The sequence below is a fragment of the Pseudopipra pipra genome, chromosome 5, assembly GCF_036250125.1.
Source record: "Pseudopipra pipra isolate bDixPip1 chromosome 5, bDixPip1.hap1, whole genome shotgun sequence".
NCBI classification, from domain to species: Eukaryota; Metazoa; Chordata; class Aves; order Passeriformes; family Pipridae; genus Pseudopipra; species Pseudopipra pipra.
Genome location: NC_087553.1, coordinates 10,532,172 through 10,550,939, shown reverse-complemented (window position 1 = coordinate 10,550,939; position 18,768 = coordinate 10,532,172). Strand labels below are relative to the sequence as shown.

General features: G+C 40.1%; 1 long non-coding RNA gene across 1 annotated transcript; it reads right to left on the bottom strand.

Annotated features, from left to right (window-relative positions):
- Window positions 1-116: 116 nt before the first annotated feature.
- LOC135414096 (uncharacterized) lies at window positions 117-16,960 on the bottom strand. Its single transcript, XR_010430570.1, has 4 exons — window positions 15,974-16,960; window positions 14,847-14,929; window positions 13,782-13,826; window positions 117-194 (listed from the first exon to the last, which is right to left on the bottom strand). It is a non-coding gene; the product is annotated as an uncharacterized LOC135414096 (long non-coding RNA).
- Window positions 16,961-18,768: the final 1,808 nt, after the last annotated feature.

Here is an 18,768-nt window from a genome sequence, read left to right as displayed (position 1 = left end):
AACAGCTACTTAACACTGTTGTAATGGAAAATAAATCGAGTTATGATACTCTGTGTCTTAGAGAAGAAATAGAGAGACATGTATTTATGTACTATAATACCTAAATAGCAGCTGACCTGGAAGAGAAGAATTCTCATCTTGTTCTTCATGGTATATACATGGCTTTTAAGCTCTGGGGAAGTGATGAACCATATCTAAAAAAAAAAAAATTCTTATTAGAGTGGACACCAAATCTTTGGTAACACAATCTGTCTCAGAGAAGAGCAGAACGAATTGTCATGAATTACTGTTTGCCTGCATACAGCCTCATGTGAGTTGTGTCCTGATTCCACCAAAAGTTTTATCTGCTTGGGTAAAAGGGAGAAAGATTGTATTATGCATGCCTTAAAAATCTGAAGCAGCCATGCCTAATAAATGACAGCATTTCTGAAATTGATTGCTATTGTTCCAAGCATATCCCTATTCTCTTTTCTGTGACACGAAATGTACTTGTACTTTGTATTTTCATAGCTGAGTGAGTGCCCAGGGGGCACGTACAACTTTCCTATTTATTTATTTATATTTTAACACCAAAAAAAGTTAATAATCTTTTGACAGAACAATGACCTGCCATAACATTACTGGGAAAGGCTCGGCTTCAGGCCTTGTGAAGAGATTACATTTTTACTGGCCTTGGAATCAATTGTTTACTTTCAAAGGGAAGAAAACACAACCTGCTTCCAAAGGTTAAAAAAATGTAACAAAATAAAACTAAATAAAATAGAACACAATATGAACATGCTTAGACCACCCAAAATGCCCTGACATCTTCCTGCTGTGTGAACACTGCTGCTTTGACAAAGAGAGAATGAAGGAAGGTGCATTTACATTTTACTGCCAGCTAGTAGGTGTGGGCACTGTGCCACATCGACCACAGGTACTCATCCAAGGAGCAGCTTCCCATTGACCTGAGAAAGTCCAGAAACATTTCCCATGGGGAAATCCTCAAACACTACATTCTCAAGGAGCACACAGCTGCCACCACAGCAAGCAGAGACACATAAGAGAGACAAAGAGAAGGGCAAGAAACTGTGAGAAGAAAAGGGGAACACACTGTTTGGATGCGAGTCCAGAATCTGTCTGGATGTTCAGAACTGACAGTGGACTGGGATTTGCCGCTAGTTTTCATTCCCACAGAAAGTGAATAAATCAGCTCCAGCACTCAAGCAACTCATCCTTCCTCCTCCCAGAACTCCTTTCACAGTTGTCACGCTCCTGTGTTCCCTGGGCTTCATCAGCCTCTTCACCACTCCCTGGTCTCATCAGACTCATGCCAGACTCTTTTCCGTGTCTCCATATCTACTGGTGTAACTGAGTAGTTCGTATCCATCTTCTGACTTATCATTCAGCTACTCTGTGTCTCACTGCTGTGCACAGAGCTCTAGACATCACTGGCAAGTGAAGAACATGAAGCAGAAACTTGAGCTCTGTGGAGGCCTGTTTGTTTTGGCTGTCGCTGCAGTTTTTATTAATAAATGCCTCCTGGTAGACTAGACTCCATTTATCATGACATATGCTATCAAGCTTATGTTCTTATACAGTATTTATTACAAAATTTAAGTTGAGCACAAAACTATTTCTCTCTCTTCCCAGGCAGTGAGAAGGGTGGTTATGTTATTTTAATTCATTTGCTTGTCTTATGTTATTATTGAGAAGCTTTCATTAAGAAATGATCTCTGTGTTTTATTTTGAAAACATGAATTTTGTGGCTGCTGTGGTCCTTTCCCATTGGAGAAGAATTTCTTATCCATCTGCACATTAATAATTCCCTAACTTCTTTTTCTGCTCAGATCTCCCACTGTGGATTTTTCCCAGACCTCTTTAGCTACTTCCCTTTCCAGCCTTGCCTATCTGATTGGTTTGATGCTTGCTTTCACACACCACATGCTGTAATCAAGAGGGTTGCTAGATTAGCCCAGCCAAAATAAAAAGGAAATATCCATTTCCATGCCCGCCAGCACCTCCTCCAATATTGCAACTGAACCCTAACTCTTGAGAAATCCTGCTTAGGATTACAACAAAATCTTGGGAGAAAACACGCATCTAATCTAATTTGAGGGCATGAAAAATTCAGACTAGCTTCAGAAAGAGGAGCCAAATATTGTGGTAGCTTTCCAAATGAAGCCTCTGTTTGTGAAACAACAGGGTGCATTTCTTACATGGGGTCTGATATCTTGCAAGGGTTGTATCAAGCAGACAACTGGTCAATACAAAGCCCAGATTTCTGCACAACTTTGCTGGCTAAAATGCATGAGAAGTGCAAGCACATCTCATGATTACCTAATGTTAGTGACAGCATTCTAACAAAATGAAGCAAGGATGAACACTTTGTGGTCTCAGAAAGACCTGCATTTACAGAATAGCAAGGCCTAGATTTGGTTAGAATGGGCAAAGTTGGTAGATGTTACATATTGAGTATATAGTACCATTTCTTAACATGAAGCTCTTTACCACCTTCTTCTTTTCCCTTCTCAAGAGAATTTTAGTAAAGGTATGGTGCAAAATTTTGTTTTGAGTAAGTTCTATTGTGCTGAGCCAGCTTGATAATTTTAATGTTTACTGTCTCGCTTCACAGGTCCTTACATTCACAGTGATTTATACAAAGTGTTCTGGTTTGTATCTCTCACAAACTGCTTTAATACTGCACTAGGTAAACAGAATGTCATCAGATTTCCAGTCCTTCCTGGGTAATTTTCCCCAGTTATGTAAATGTTTATCTTAATTCTACTTCTTCCTTTGCACTTTTAAAAAATGTTTTTGCTCCTTCTCCATGCTGAGGCAGTGTGATAACCGCTGGGCAGAACTGAGACAAAAGAATACCAGGGCTGGATGCCAAGGAGCAAGGCTGCAAGTACCCAGCCAGCACCTCAGTCTTTGATTGCCAGTTTTCCAAGAAGGCATCAAGCAGTGCAGAGATCTTGTTTAGACCCAAAACTTCCAAATGCACCTATTAGAAAGCTCCAGGGAGGTAATTCAGCAGCCCAGCCCCTTGTGTTTATGTAGTAGAACTACTTGCTCCTGTAAACATGTCCACAGGTGTGCCAGGGACATGTACATGGCAGCAGAAGTTGAGATCAAGCCTTGACTCCCCTGATTATTTTTCCCACCATGTAACCTGTGTTGTGTTTGGCAAACAAGCTTCTGGGGAAAGGGAACAGCATGTAAAGTGCTGGCAACAGCATTCTGTTTGATATGCATAAGTTAATTAATAGAAAACAGTTCATGTCAACAATGTTTACATTTCTCATGCTTTCTCTCTTTAAACACTTGAACTGAACTATATAAAAAGCACTTTAGAATCTACTGTGTGTATAAAAAAAAGTCAGTACTCTTCTAATAAATTTAGGTTTGTCAGTGTACAGAGTTGTTGATAGGTTGGGGATCATTTCCATAGCCAAGTAGTGAATCTAACTCAGTAGAAGACACTGAAACTTCAGTACTACCTTCCAGACAAGCCCTGCTTTCTTTCCAGCTCACAAAAAAATAAAAGATATGGGACCAGATAACTACAGAAATCCACAGATTTCAGTGGGCGGAATTCTTAAGATAACCATCTTATTTCAGCAGACTTTGAAAATAAACACTAAATGAACAATTCATCTTGCAAGAGGTTGACACATTCTTCTTTCTGCTTGGAAAACCAAAATTCCACTTGCTCCTACTCTAAGTGATCCTTGTATCATCCCTTTGTTTGGGCACCCATCTGCTACCAGCTTCAAATCCAGTCAGCCAAATGCATGCAGCTAAATGGACACACGTTTTAGTAGCACAGATAAATTCCTCCTTAATTGCTCACACTTTCTACCTTAAGTCTCTAAATATGGATTACGTAAGCCAGAAGCCGACTCTGATTTGACAGGATTTGATGGTTTGTTTCTCCAAACAGGCAAAACACGATCTTATCTCCCTCTCTTATGACTATATAAGGAGCATAAAGAAAAAGGGAACAATCTCTGAGTTAAGCTTCTACACAGTTAAGATATTTTAATTTTGTGAATACCCAAACTCACTTAATCATGGAAAAGTCAGAGTAGGTACCACAGCACTCAGTGTTGGCTCATCACAGCAGCTGGGAGAGATAACACAGTGCTGTGCACACCGTGGGAGTCTGGAATCAGGGACTTTCTGTATTGGATTTATGCTGATGCGAAGCAAATGAACTGCTCAGCCTGGATGAACTTAACATCCCCGTGGTTCAGCTCACACAGAGGTAAACCAGAAATAACAGTAGCCAAGCAGAGCCAAGTCAGACAGCAAGGCTTTCTGGGCCAGTACAATGCACAGACATCCCAAGCTGGAAGAGAAGACTGAACTACACTCGGACCAGCGGGTGCTTCTCCATGACAAGTGCCTTCAGTAAAGCAGTCATGGATAAAAAGAAGCAGCTATAAACTCTAATTAGAGGGGACACTTCCCTTTGTAGCTTCACTGCACTTCCTGGCATTCTCGAGCATTTTTGTAGTCCCAGTGGATTCCCTGTTCTGTTTTTGCCTTCTACTAGTAATAACCATAGAAAATGAGAAATGAGGTATGTAGTTGACCTTCCCAGGTAAAATCGTGGCTGAAGTAGAAGCCAGAGGTTATTTATGACCTCCTCCATCAGGCCAAGAAGAAGTTTTCTACAAATGCAGGACTGAAGTTAATCTATATTTTTTTTCCTCCAGCTGCAAGGCAACTGCCATGCTTTTGTCATTATACAGGCTTTGGCCAAGGAAGAAATGGCAAGAAGAACTGGCAAGGTCAAGGACAGAGAGACAGAAGGAAACAGATTTAATTTCACACCAGCTTATTTCCACAAATTGTAGAAACAGTAAAGCAAACATGAACATTATTTCCACTGCGTATGATATGGAACTACTTGGACCGTCTCTCAGAGGGAAAAATACCCAAAACATCTTCAGGGCTGAGCTGAACAAGTTCATTGAAAGTTAATGGGACTCATTTTCCCAAGCCCCTTGGGCACTTAAGAAAAAAAATCTTACAATATGCATGTCTTCTGCTTGTTGCCAAAAGGAATTAGCTGCTTCTAAAGACCAAGAATACACAAAAAGTTAACTCAGTTTTCAGTCTCAGCCTGACTGATTCTTCTCCTGCACCTGGCACAGTCACTCACTTCTAGGAACAGTAGATTTAAAATCTTCCTGCTTTATTCAGCACCACCCTGATCTCTTGTATTCACAAGCACAAAGGTGGGTACAAAGTGCTTGAAACGAGCAGAGCCGATGGCTGGGTCTGGCAGCTGAACTTGCTTTTCCTTTCTTCCCACAGAGGGATTTACAGCCTGGCTCCTGTAAGAACAGGCACATGCACACCTGTTGTAGCCTTCAATTTGTATGCTTACCTCACACATGTACCGTGCCATCACAATGCACAGACCTCCTGAGAGCATACCTGGAGCCTTCAGTTGAAAGGTGGTGGAAATGGAGACATTCCAGCTGCATGAAGTAAATACAGAATGGTGCTGTCCTACCCACACAGCCAATGCCACTTCTGCTGCTGAAGAGAGGGAAAGGGAATCTGAAGGGCATTATGTCAGAGGGGTGAATTAAAAAAAAAAAGAAAAAAAGAAAAAAAGTTGAGCACAGCAACACTTGGAAATTTTTGAGGTTTCCAAAGAATGGGACTGAGATTTCTGATTCAGGTTAAACCACCCGATTGAGGTTAAAAAGTTACTGTCTCCTCAAAGGGAAGGTGCATTACAATATTTTACACATGAAAGGAAAGTTGTTGAATTTTGCTTAGGTTTACATGCACAAAAATTATAGGTGGACATCATCCCAAGTATGCATTTTTCTCCCCAAGATGTCAATTTTGAGATCAAATATGCCTTGGATTATGCTCTGAAGCAAAGGACCAAGAAGAATTTCTCTCTCAATATTCCTGCAATACAGACTATAAGTGATGCCTGAGTAAATATTCATTCACTGATGTGACTAGCCAGAAAAGAATAAAAACCAGGTAGATCACCCCTAACAGCTCTTCACTATTGCTTTCCTCCAACAAAACCAAAACAACTAGCACCAGTATTCCTCTTTCACCAGAACAAAATTAAGTAACTTCATTTATTCATAGGAATCCGTTATGCTCAAAATGTCCAAGGTAGTGTAGGGTTTAAAAGAGTGGGACAGAAAGCAGAAATGTTTACCTACCACCTCTTCTTCCACCTTTGCTGAAGTCACTGACCCCCAGGGAATGTTTTAAGGACAAGGAGTTTTTCTCTTAAATTGAGTGACTTAATGCTTTGTGGGTTCTTTCCTTACAATTGCTGGTAACTGGCCTATCTGGAGCTGTTGTTATTTCATGCATACAAAGGAAAAGCATTACAAATAAACTAAAAACAAAATAAAGCACATTATTACAGGTTTGTACTTTACTTGATTTCCAAATATCAGGTTTTAGAACTCAAATAGGCTATAATTATTTTCTTCACAGTTTGTTTTTTTTAAATAAGCCACTGCTTTCTTTCATTAAAAAAAATCATCTAACCGTTTGATATGCAAAGTGCTTTTGACTGGGTAAAGTAGTTATTTTTACCTTCAGTTTTAGGGGGGAAAAAAATAAAAAAGGAAAAAAAAAAATCTCAAATGGATTTTAGCCTAACTGTGAGGAGCTGAAACTCTGGTTAGATAAATAATAGGAAAAGGCATGTATCAAACCTACATTTTTTTACCTCTTTACAGCCTAAAATAAATCTTTCACCTCTGGACCCCTCACTGTTCTCACTGTTGATATGGACAACCTATTCAAAATCAGCTCCTCAGCATGTCCCAGGCCTGCTGGCCCTTCCTGGTGCTGTAAATCATCCATGTCAGCACACCCAGGAGGGAGGCAGGGAGGGCAGCACTGGCCCAGCTGGTTTCCCTGGGCAGCGTGGGACCTTCCCAGCAACTCGGTACCTCTCCCGCTTCGGTTCCCAGTGTGAGAGAGCTTGAGGGAACATGGCCAGAGTGTTGCTCTATTTCAGCTATTCTTGGCCATTGTATCAGCCTCTTGGGGCCATAGGAAGTGTAATGTAATGCTGTTCTAAATTTATGTCCCAGGCTGGACAAAGATTAGGGGAAGTTTTTAGGTCTTCCGTTGTGTTTTCAGCTTTGTTTCCTGGGGCAGGGGAAAGGAAAGGGAGAAATATGGACTAGAGGGTTAAATTATTTTAACCTGAAGAAGGCAGAAAATATGGATCTCCCCAGCAGCATGTTTGAAGACTGATTTTTAATAGGGTGCCTTTCATTTTAATGGGAGTTCCAGAATTATCTCTTTAACCCCTATCTACAAGACACTTCTCCCCCACCTTTCTCCTCCTGCTTCTGAATAAATCCATGCATAAGAACCAGGAGGACATGCATCTCTGAAAACTAACAGAGGATGAGTAACAGTGGCACCAGTCAAATGAAATTATGTGTTCAACAAGATCAGCTCAAATATATATTGATTAAATGAGTCTTTATCTTCCCATAGTTTTAAGTAGGAAAACATTAAATTCAAGGTGAAGCAACTATCTGTCAATGGCAAGCTGCCTGAAAAGGTTAATTGTGAGAAAATATTATCCATGACCAACAGGCACTTATTCTCTCAACATTTATGCTGTTTAAGTCAACAGCAATTGCTTCAAGCTGGGATCTGGAGAATCCCTATAAAAAGAGTGCTTACACATTGTGGATTTCCCATAAAATTGTTCCTGACCAGGCTCTGGAACATGAATATTCACGGCATACTTGGACAAGGTGATATGTGCCAGGCTTTATACAGCACTACAGAGAATCTAGAGATGTACGTTTAATAACATAATGAAGCTTGAAATTTACTGTAACTTTAATATTGAAGGATTTAAAAAGCAATTAAATTGCTTTAAAATAGCAGAGAGTTTATGGGAATGCAATATGGATTGGAACAAACAGGCCTAAATCAACAGTGGTTTGGAAGTCTAGTAAGAACTAAAACTATGGGAGGTAATTCAGGAACAGATGCATCAAATTAATTCCAGTAATACTGGAGTGTTAAAAATGGCAACAGAAGCCAGCTTTGTTCAATAGAATGGAAAAATAATCATCCTTTCTCTCCCTTTCCGCCCCCAAGGAGTTGGATTTTCCCGGCACAGCCATTCATTGGTGGCAGCAGATGCACCAAAATGTTTGGCACCAGGAAACTGAAGACAAATAAAAAACATACATGGGGGAAACAGAGGAAAAAAACCCACCACATAAAAAAACCCCCAAAAACAAAACAAAAAAACTACAAGTGTAGGTAATGCAGAGAGGTGAAGCTGCATTTCATGTTTTACACTGAAGCCTTAAAATAGGTAACACACTTGGAATGGTGAAGTAATGGTTAGTATGGCATGGCTAACATATAGTCAAGGTTAGGAATGGGGCAGCTCTGAGGCTAGAAGCAGTTTTATTTACCTTAAGAACATCCTATACATTGAGATAACATTTCAGTTATCATGTACTCCTGGTTCCCAAAATTAGTTATGTAGATGTAGCTTCTTACCGCTACCGGATCCTCTCTGTCACCCACAGCTCTCAAGGACAGACAGTGCTTTGAGGCATTCCATATTCCCACATACTGGACATATATATGGCCTAAATAGTTGGCTTGAAGAAAGTTAGGATTTGGAGATCAGGATTTGAAAGTTAGGATTCTCTCTTTTGTGGAGGAGGAGACTGCTGATGACTGAGGCTTTTATCCAAAGGTCTCCAGTTCCTCCTCACATTCACTATACTGAAACTGCTTCTCAGGTTATTCGTTCACACCACAGCAGCAAGTGTGGGGTCACACAGCAAAACTACAAAGCTGTGTATTTAGGAGGAAATGAAAGAGGACCGTGTCTCGGAGGCTTCTGTGGAGAGTACACCAGTTACTCGTAGTAATTTCTAGTCACAACTGGAAGTGGATGGGCAAGTCACAGTTTTTTCAGGGAATTTATCACTTTTCTCAAGAATTGCCTGTGAACAGACTGTGACTTTTATTAATTTGCCTCCAGTTGGCAAGAATACACCAAATATTTTCTGTGAATGAATCCTGGCCAATGGATTGCTCACAGACTCATGTCTGTTCTAATTGCTTCAATATTCCTGCTTTGACGCTCAAGCTGAGGAGGCTCAGATCAAGTCCTAGTTACAACAGATAGAGTTTCATTCCTCAAGTAATGATAAATTTACCTTTTAGACAGAAGATAGCCATAGAAATCTTCCCCTCATTTAAAACAAAGCAAAGCAAATCGGAAACAGATCTCTGGCACTGACAGAAAGGCAGGGAGGAAATAGAGAAAATATTGATTAATGAGATTTATTTGTGCTGCTGATGGCGATCAAAGGGGAGGGAATGCAATGCGTAGCACTCACCATTGCTTTTAAAACCAAAATTCCTTTGATGTGCAGCTCAATATCCGGCCATTATGGGAATTAAAAGAAAAAGCCATGAGAACATTATTAATAAAGGTTTAAACTGAACAGCTTCAGGCACACCAGGCACATAGTACCAAGGTTTTTGCTTTTTAAATGACCAGCTGGTGAATAATTATAATAAATTATGTCTAATTCTTATTTGGTTTAGTAAACAAAGCCTCTTGATGCAAACAGGAGTATAGTTTCCATACAGAACAGCCTGCATTTTTGCAGTCTATAAACATTTAAGCACAGAGAAAAAAACCTCCAGAACAAAGAAAAGGCTCCCTAAGAGCAGAGTGGCTGTGGGGACTGTTCCCAGCAGCACCACTACATTGCACTCAGCAAGGAAGCAGAAGTATCACACCACTCAGCGTGTGGGCAGGATTTACAGCTTTGCACCCCCCTCTCTGAATTGCTCCCCGCACATCTCTGCCAGCCTCTCCTTTGCCTCTGTGTGAAGGTCTGACTGGATGCTGGGGTGCCCTTTGGAGGCTGTTCAGCCCACCAAACCCAGCTCCAGTCCCCTCTGGTGTCAGCCAACCTGTCCTATTGTAGCTGGTGCTGACAAGAGCTCAACACCCTTAGCCCAGAAAGGGCCACCCCTCTGGTTTTCCCACCCTTTGTGGGCTCTGTGGAAGTTTCCTTCACAAGCAGGATGAACTTAAGGCTTCTAACAACCTGGCAACCCACTGCCTCACCAAAGGCTGGAGCTGACCCCACCTGCAGCCCCTGTCCATGAGCTGATTGTGCATTCCCCTCCCATGAGAGACACCCCTCTTACAGGCCTTTGTCACAGCAGTGGTGTCCCTCACATTGCTCCATGAAAGTCCTGGCACTTATTCAGCCACATAAAAGGCATATGATTACTTTGGAAGGTGCCATGGATCAATATAAGACTGCTGTTGTTTTTTTTTTTTTAAACCTGCCTGACAAGCAACAGGAAAAGATGCAGAAGGCAGCAGATATTTTAAAGCCTTCTGAAAGATGGCTTCCTGAAGGATGTTAAAGGGCAAGAGGAATTTAGTTTTAAAACCTCCATATAAGAACAGCTTCATATTTTTAACAGACTTATCGAAGAACCAGGAGCTTCACATGTAAAATGAACACGTTACAAAGTAAAAGTTTGACAGGCATTTTGCCACCTTAAAAATTACTTGACACCACCTTAAGTTTTGCCTCCTCGACTGTTAATCACAGATTAGTCTTTGCCTACAGAAAAATAAGCTCCTTTTGTGCTACATCTCTATTGATGCAAAACATCAAACTTCATCTTGCAAAAAAAAAAAAAAAAAGTGGAGGGTTTTGAAGAGGACCCATCCCATTTGTCTAACAGTAGCACATATTTTTCACATTTCATTTTTTTATCATGAAAAAAATAAGAATTAAAGAATTGTAAGCAAGTAATAGGATCCCTTGTAAACCAAACCACTTTTAATTACTTTTTTTTTACAAAGATGATCTCACAGCTCATTTGACAGATTGAATTGGTCAATACTGGCAATATAACAGTGCAGTGTGTCAGGACTAGTGCTAAGCTGCAGCACTGAGACTAAGACGATCATAAGTGGAAGGGAACTAATAATGAACTAAATAAAATGCAATACAACTCATTGTACTGCATGGTAGAACATAGAGAGAGCATCCAAAGGCTACAAAATCAGTTCATTGACTGAAAAAAAAAAAAGCCATTAAACTACCAGTTTAATACAAAGTAATATTCTTAATATATCAAGCAGGGCAGCACAAATCCTTTTTTGTTCAGAATTTGAATCAAAAACGTATCTTTGAAAAACATATCATGATGAAACTGTAGAAATCAAAGTATCTTACAGGGTTTACGGGGGTGAGTGTTGGTGGGGAGAGAGAGAGAAATCTGGTTTGTGTCAAATGAAACATTCCATACAGCCGAATAAGAAACCCTTTCTTTAAGGACCAAGAAAAACAAAGCAAAGCAAAGAGTTACATTTGAAGTTCTCATGATTGCTTTGCTTTCACAGAAGAACAGAAGAACTACAGGATGCTGAAGACTGAGCTTTATGCCTCTATTTTCCTAATCAGGTGTGAATACTATCTTCTCAGGTTCTTACCTAAGCATACAGTTGGACACTTTTGTTTCTTCAAAGAATATAATTTTGTTTGGCCTAACTAATTGCATGGGTTTTGTGGAAAGAGAATATATCATAAATGGAATAAATATACTCGGCAAGGAAGTTCTGCCATTGATTCATTCAGGGAATACATAATACTGAAGTGGAATATCTCCAGCAGGATGACCAACCACATAACTGTGGGACACAACATTAAGGTTATAAACTCCATGAGTAAAAGCTGAGGGGAGTCCACCCTACACTGTCTACTTCTGTCTCCACATTAGCAGCAAGAGAGAAACTGTTGCCACCCTAGTCTTCCTTCCCTGTCAAGATTAATTTAAAAAATCTAGAAAAGGTGCATAATTTTCCTCCATGATTTAATAATTTCCTGTCCTTTCCCTCAGAAGAGAGATTCTGATGTCAATAATCCTCACATAAGTCCATCAGTCCCTTCAGAGGAGTTAGCTCTGATTTTCCAGAGTCATCAGGGGCAGGTAGTGACCCAAAGCACCACACCAAGGGAGTGTTTTTTCTCACAAAGTGCTGGTGCAGGAATGAGCAGGGTGTGCCCCAAATCTCCACAGTGACTTTATTTCCCTTCTTGGAAAAGCATCACAGTCTTGCAGCATGATACTCACGCAGGGCTGAGGAAGAAGGTCCTGCTCTCTTAGCCATGGCTTTTATAACATGTGAGATCCCTCAGCAGCCTGAGCAACCAGAAAAGGCCCTAGATCATGTCACTGCTTCTGAAAGATCCTGGGGACGCAGCAGGAAATTACACACACATGAGTTGAAGTTGACTTTAGAACAAAACAAGCCATTAGAACAGCTTGATTAATGATGGCCAACCAGGCTTCAGGAAAAAGGAGTTCACGTCTTGCTGACTGGCTGGGGTTCTCACGGGGGATGTTGGCCAGGGTACACACACGGAGGGGGGGGACAGCATTTCCTGAGACACTCAGAAAACATGTAACAAACTTCACAGGAGATTAATGTTTCAGCTGCAACAAATGTCTTGAGAAGCGGGGACAAGCAGAAGAAGATATGTCTCCATCAGCCGAAAATTGGCTACGGAACAGAAAAGGGAGTCACCCTAAGGCAGATAATCACTGGCTGACAAAAGAAAGGCAGAGTAGCTGGTTGCAGTGGGGCTGCCATTTCATTAGTCTCATTGGAATGCCCTTCAAAGCAGCTGATAGCTGTTCCTGCCAGACAGAGCTGTGGAAAAGGTCAGTGTGTCAACCCTTGATTATTTTAGTCCAGGAACACTCTATTATTCCTAAAGTACCTGTGGCATATTCTTCCTTCTCACTCTCCCTCATGGACAGAAACAAATGAGAAAACCATTTCAGTGCAAGACATAGGTGATAGTACAGAAAGGGCAAAAAGACAAGCCTGCAAATAGGATAGACTGAGGGGGGAAAAAAAAGACAGGTAAAAGAGGCAGCAGTCTAACTGATCTGCTCAAAATTGTCAGTCAGAGGAGAAGTGCTAGATTGGAATAGTTGCAAGAAATGGGACAAACTTACTTTCACAGGATGGATTAACTCTTGTGATAGGAGCTGCCTGGTGCTCATCACACCCGCCTGGGTTTACATTTGCCAAGAAAGATTTCTTTCTGCTCTCCCAGGTATTGTTGTCATCTGCTCTTGGTCTGAGTCTCAGAGGGTGATGAAGTCTCCCTAACCCCAGAGAATCCCCAAATGATGTATGGAGGGGTGGCAGCTTTACATTCCTCCCTTGGTCACTGTCATTCAGCTATGCATCCAGTTAGGACTGCTAAAAACATATTTTTAAAGCACTAAGTGAGGGCCCATGGCATGCTCTTCCTCCAATTCGGTTCCTTGATGGTACAGTATTTTCCCTCCACTTCACACTGAAATCACAAATAATGTATTTTGGTTCTCTAATGGGAACCTGATTTAGCAGGCACAGGCAAATTTTTCCTCTCTCTCAGTTAGTTCATCTTACTTCAGGTCTCATTAGGTGGGATTTCTCCTTTTATTTCAGAACCTCAGCCCAGTCTTCACACTTCACTAGGTACCCTTGTCTTTCTAGCCTCAATGAATTCCCTGCCTATTAGGATCTTTTTCAGCTTTTTGCATCATTTCATCCAAATAAGTACCTGAATAATTTGACAATTTCATCTCTGGCATTCACAGAGGTCAAACTCAGTCACCTGGAGTCAGCTGTTGTAACATTAGACTGAATGTAACACAATCATTTTCTCTTTAATAGTTACATCTTTTAATGACATTAAACTCACCGCTATTTCACTCAACAGCTTCCTTGGGCTTTGAATCAGCTCCTCCTGGAATGACAGAAATAACAACATGATCCTTACAAGTACAAACACCATGTGAAAAACACAAACTGTAGTTTCTTTGAAGCACTACGAAGTTTTTGTGTTGCATGTGTGTTTGTACAATATAATTAGTAGCTTGTATGCCCCTCATCATGTGTTACTGTCAGAAAAAAAGTCAAGAGTCACAAAAGAGCTGCACCACAGAAATAAATAAAGCAAAGGTTCACATTACTCCAGTGATCACTCTTTGCTAAACAGATTTTTTCAGTTTACCAGACACATTTGGTCTGTCATAAATATATCACTGAAATAATAAACAAATGGCTTTTCTATTCCTAATAGGCTTTAAAAAAAGCCTATTAGGCTTCTTTCTGAAACAAAGTTATTCTTAAATGATGATAATGGCATCCTTATCCTGCGTTTTTTTCTCCACATTTCTTATTGCAGAAAAATAATTGCAATCTATTTTGTTTAAGTTCCTTAAAACAACAGCAGCCCTTTCACAACTTCTCTCACATTTCTAAAACTATTTGTCTTAGCCCAATATCAGCCACCCTTGAAATGGTTCATTTTTCCCTATAAGATGCACAAAAGAATTTGAGGAAACATCCCCAGGCATTTAGGGCTTGATTCACAATCAGTTGAAACCGAGTGGGTGGCTTCATCATCCATCAAGTCAATATTCCACACATACCACTATTACATTGGAATACCTACAAAAAACATGGTTGTCAGAGCTCAGTGGATTCATTCACTGAAGTACTTTTTAACTACACTGTTAAAATGTCACTCTTTCTAAACATTTTTCAACTTCTTAATTGCAAAGTTACCTTTCAATACAAAGTTTTCTTATTCTAGTGTTTGTACTGGGTTGGGGTTTTTTGTTTTGTGTTGTTTTTTTTTTTTCATTTTGGATGTATAGCTTTATATTTGTTCAAGTTGCCAAATTATTAAATTGATTGCCAGAAGTAACAATAACAAATGACGAGTCTAAACATGAAGTGAGCAAAGCAACAATTTATTTACCAGTTATAAGATTGTGCATTTCCTGGCTGATGAGACTATTGTAACAGACTTTCTGCAAGGGTGGCTAATTTTCACTGCCAAATCTGGAAAAAAGAGATGATGAAAAACATTAGGGTTTTTCAGTTTGGGTTTTTTTAATAACTTAAAATTAATTTCAAACAGAAAAAAAATGTACTGTTTCAGTACATTTTGAGAGTGAACACTGAGTTCTTTGTCACTTTGTTCAAATCCCTTTTCTTCATTCCTACTATAGAGAAAAAAAACCACACCAAAATCTCAGACTCAAATAATTGCAAACTTCGGCCAGAAATCTGACTCAAGTTTTGCAAAAGATGTCTCTGTCACTCAAGGACAGTTGTCCTAATCTTAAATTCCGTTTAGTGACATTTGCCACAGCAACTCAGGAAGCAGAAAGTCTCTCTAGGGATGTGAGTCTGTGCTTTTCTGGTATCTCCATCACCTTTCTGGCATCTCCATCACCTTTCTCTGCTGGGACCTCACAGCTGCCCAGTTGGACTCCAGAGAAACAGTGCCAGGTGTTGTGGGCATATGAGTGAGGTGTAGGGGGAAACAGTGATAAAACTCACCCTGTGGGCAACCTGCAGCTACAGCATAAAGGTACCACCTTGGCAGGAAACCTCAGGGGAAGGTGACCACTCCTGCAGTACTTCCCACCTTCAACTGTTCCAGGAAAACACAACTGAATGAGCAAATTAAGCCCAACATGAACGTGCTGAGTTGAATTTCCTTTTATAAGTTCTGCAGTTTATGTGAAAAGACAAAACAATTTGCATCTTAATTTTCATTTGGGACCAGGGCACTCTGTAAAGGGCAATTGAAGGCACGTGCAATTTCCTTCTTTCTCTTCTCCTTCTCTCCACCCCCTACCTCCCCCTCCCCCAGTCATAAGAGTTTTCATGTGTTTTCAGACTTTCCTTTTGTTCTACTACAATAAAATCCCCAAATAATTGCCAGGTCAAATGTGCTCTGTCTTTCTTCCATTAGTGTAACAGCTGGTGCTTGCCTCTTAAAATTCCTTTACTGTCAGCAAACACATGCCTTCCCATTTGAAGAATTTCTAATTTGACTTTCAGTTCCAGTCCTTTACTGTTCTCTCACGAACTTACTTAGAAGGCTTGATGGGTCCACATCAAAGACAGAGATCCAAATGTCCTCAGATGATGTTCAGATCTAGAAACAAGCATCATTAGATTCCTTCCCCTGATGGGTGAAATGAAAATATGAATGAGACTAAAAAAAAAAAAAAACAAAAAAAAAAAACAAAAAAAAAAAAAAAAAAAAAAAAAAAAAAAAAAAACACAAAAACCCAGATGCCTGCTGTTTCTTGCAGAAATTTCGATGCTGACTCATATCTCATTTTTCCAGTAGAAAATTCATGTTGCTCAAAAAAGCCCACAACCAACCAATCCCACAACATCTCTGTATTTCTTCAGGAAATTTCACATCCAGCAAAGGACTTGAATTCATGCCAAATTCTCAGTGGGCAAGTAATAATACCTGATAACCTTTTTATGTCTCTTGGAAGACAGAGCCATTGTCACCTCCTCGTCAAAAATGGCACTAATTTAGATGTTTTCCAAATGGCTTATAATTTGCTGGAAGGATTGATTGTTCAACACAGGATGCACTTTTTAATGGAATGACCAAAAAGAACACAGAATAAAGGCAAACAAGCAATGAAAAAGTTATAACCTACAGACCAAGAATCTACAAGTAGCTGTTAAAAATGCTCTTGTCTTTTAAGATAGATAGGGCTTAGGTAGATCCCCTAAAATAGTAAAAGTTATCAATGATAACTGGTTTTTTAAGGTTAGAACTGAAGTCTCTTGTCATTCTGATAAAATTACAGAAGAAAGTTGAGCTTAATAGGTGCCAAGAAGCCTGGGGTTCCCTGACTGCTCTCCTTGGAGGCAGAGCACAGCACCCACAGTGCAGCAGGATAGAGACCAAAGGAACCTTTCAAACACCCCAACTCTAGGTCATTGGATTTCTGTCTGGAACATCACTAAGACAGCCCAAAACCTAAGTTAGAACTTTTTTGGACTTTACCCTTTTACAGGCTACAGTGCTGCTAGGAGTCAGTCAAGTACTCACTGTCACATTCCTTTGTCACCTTCCTAAGGACGTGGATTCAGGTTCTTCCAGAGATTCTCCAGAGTGTCTTTGTCGTGTCCAGGAGCAGACTTTTGGTAGCCACTTTATATTATTTCTTTTCACACAGCATAAAGGGACAGAACACACCTCAGTCAGTCTTTAAAAGTTACTTCGGAGTATATTCAGATGGGATAAAAACTCAAAAGATCCAAAGTCATTATTGACCATGGGTTAACCCAAACCCACTGAAGCAACATGGAATAGCAGAATTCACTGACTTTGGTGAGCTTTGGTTCAGGCTGCACACACCCCTTTAATGACATTTTCTATTTCAAAGTATTACAGCTATTTCAGCAGATGCCCAGCATCTGTGGGCTTGATGGGGTGCTAATCCTATTACAAGGTGATGATTGGAAGCCTATAGCCGATACTTCCAGATGGTTTTAGGATTTTGAGACCACATATGTTCAAAGAGAGGAGAAGGAATGTTTGGAGAGCTGTCTGGGTGTGAGAGTTTCATAAGGTATTTGCAGAGTTTTGAGAGTTTCCGGATAGCAAGGGACCACAAACCGTACATACATTAAACAGCAGATATTCATAGCTCTCTTGGAAGTTTGGAAGACTTTACCCAGCAATATGTAGACCTGTTAATATTCCCATTGGAATGTGTGGGAGATCCCAACAACTCTTGGCATGGTGCACTTGGCAATCAGCCACTCAGACTTTTTTGCTTCTAGGAAAGTATGGAGGCCTTGTACTCGTTTTCCCAGTCTTTCATCAGAGTGAAAGGTTCAGGTGACTTCACCCACTCCACTCTGGCACTGTAGATGTGGTGATCCATAGAGACCACAGTAAGGACCTTGCTAATTTCCTGGTCCTGATCAACTAGAATATGTTAATCATGATCCACACAGCCTTCCAAAAATTGCACAACTTCATAGCTCAAAGTCCCCACAAAATATTCCTAATAAAAGAAAGGAACAACTTTTAATACCCATTTCTGCAATTATTGTGAAATTTCACAAGATTTGATAGCTGTCAAGGCTCCAGCTGTTGAAGTTTGACCAAGAATCTCAGCTTCAGCTGGAGTAAGTTCTTGCCTCCAGGAGAAAGGGAAAGGTGTGAACTGGAGGACCAAAACATATTCCAAAGCTAGCAAACCAGAACACAAACATTTACAAACAGTGGCTATTAGAGTGTAGATTACAGTAAGAAGCTTGTTTGCTCACACGTGCTCAATCTTTTGTAATGTTCAAACATGCAAGTTAGCAAAGGCAAAGTAAATAAAATGCAATATTTGAGCAACTTATCAGTAGTGCTACTCTATATCTATCAGTCTCACACCTCTTTTGACTTACTGTATCAACAGTGTGTCATAATTAGATGGTCAGCCAAATATGTCCTTATCTGACAGGAAAAAATAACTACATTAGAAACATGGAAAAAAAGAACCTGGAAAACATTTTCAATTATAAAAAAACTAAAACAGCTTCGTAGGGTTCAGTTCAAGCTTGCTAGGATTGGATGTAAAGGCTTTGAATTGGGTGTATGGAAGTACAGAACCGCTCACTTGAGACTCATTTTCCACCACAGGTGTCCTTTCACTGAAGTATCACATGTTACATACCAGCTGTAGTGGCTGAACTGATACCATTTCTCTAAGAATATCTCTGTAATTATTCTCTGTTGCATATGTTTTGTTCCCAAGTTACAGAAAGAACATATTTGTTCTTAAATAAACAAAAAAGCTTAGAAAAGTTGTTTGAATAGCCTTTGAGTCCTGTCTCCTGCACTGCTTTAGGAGATA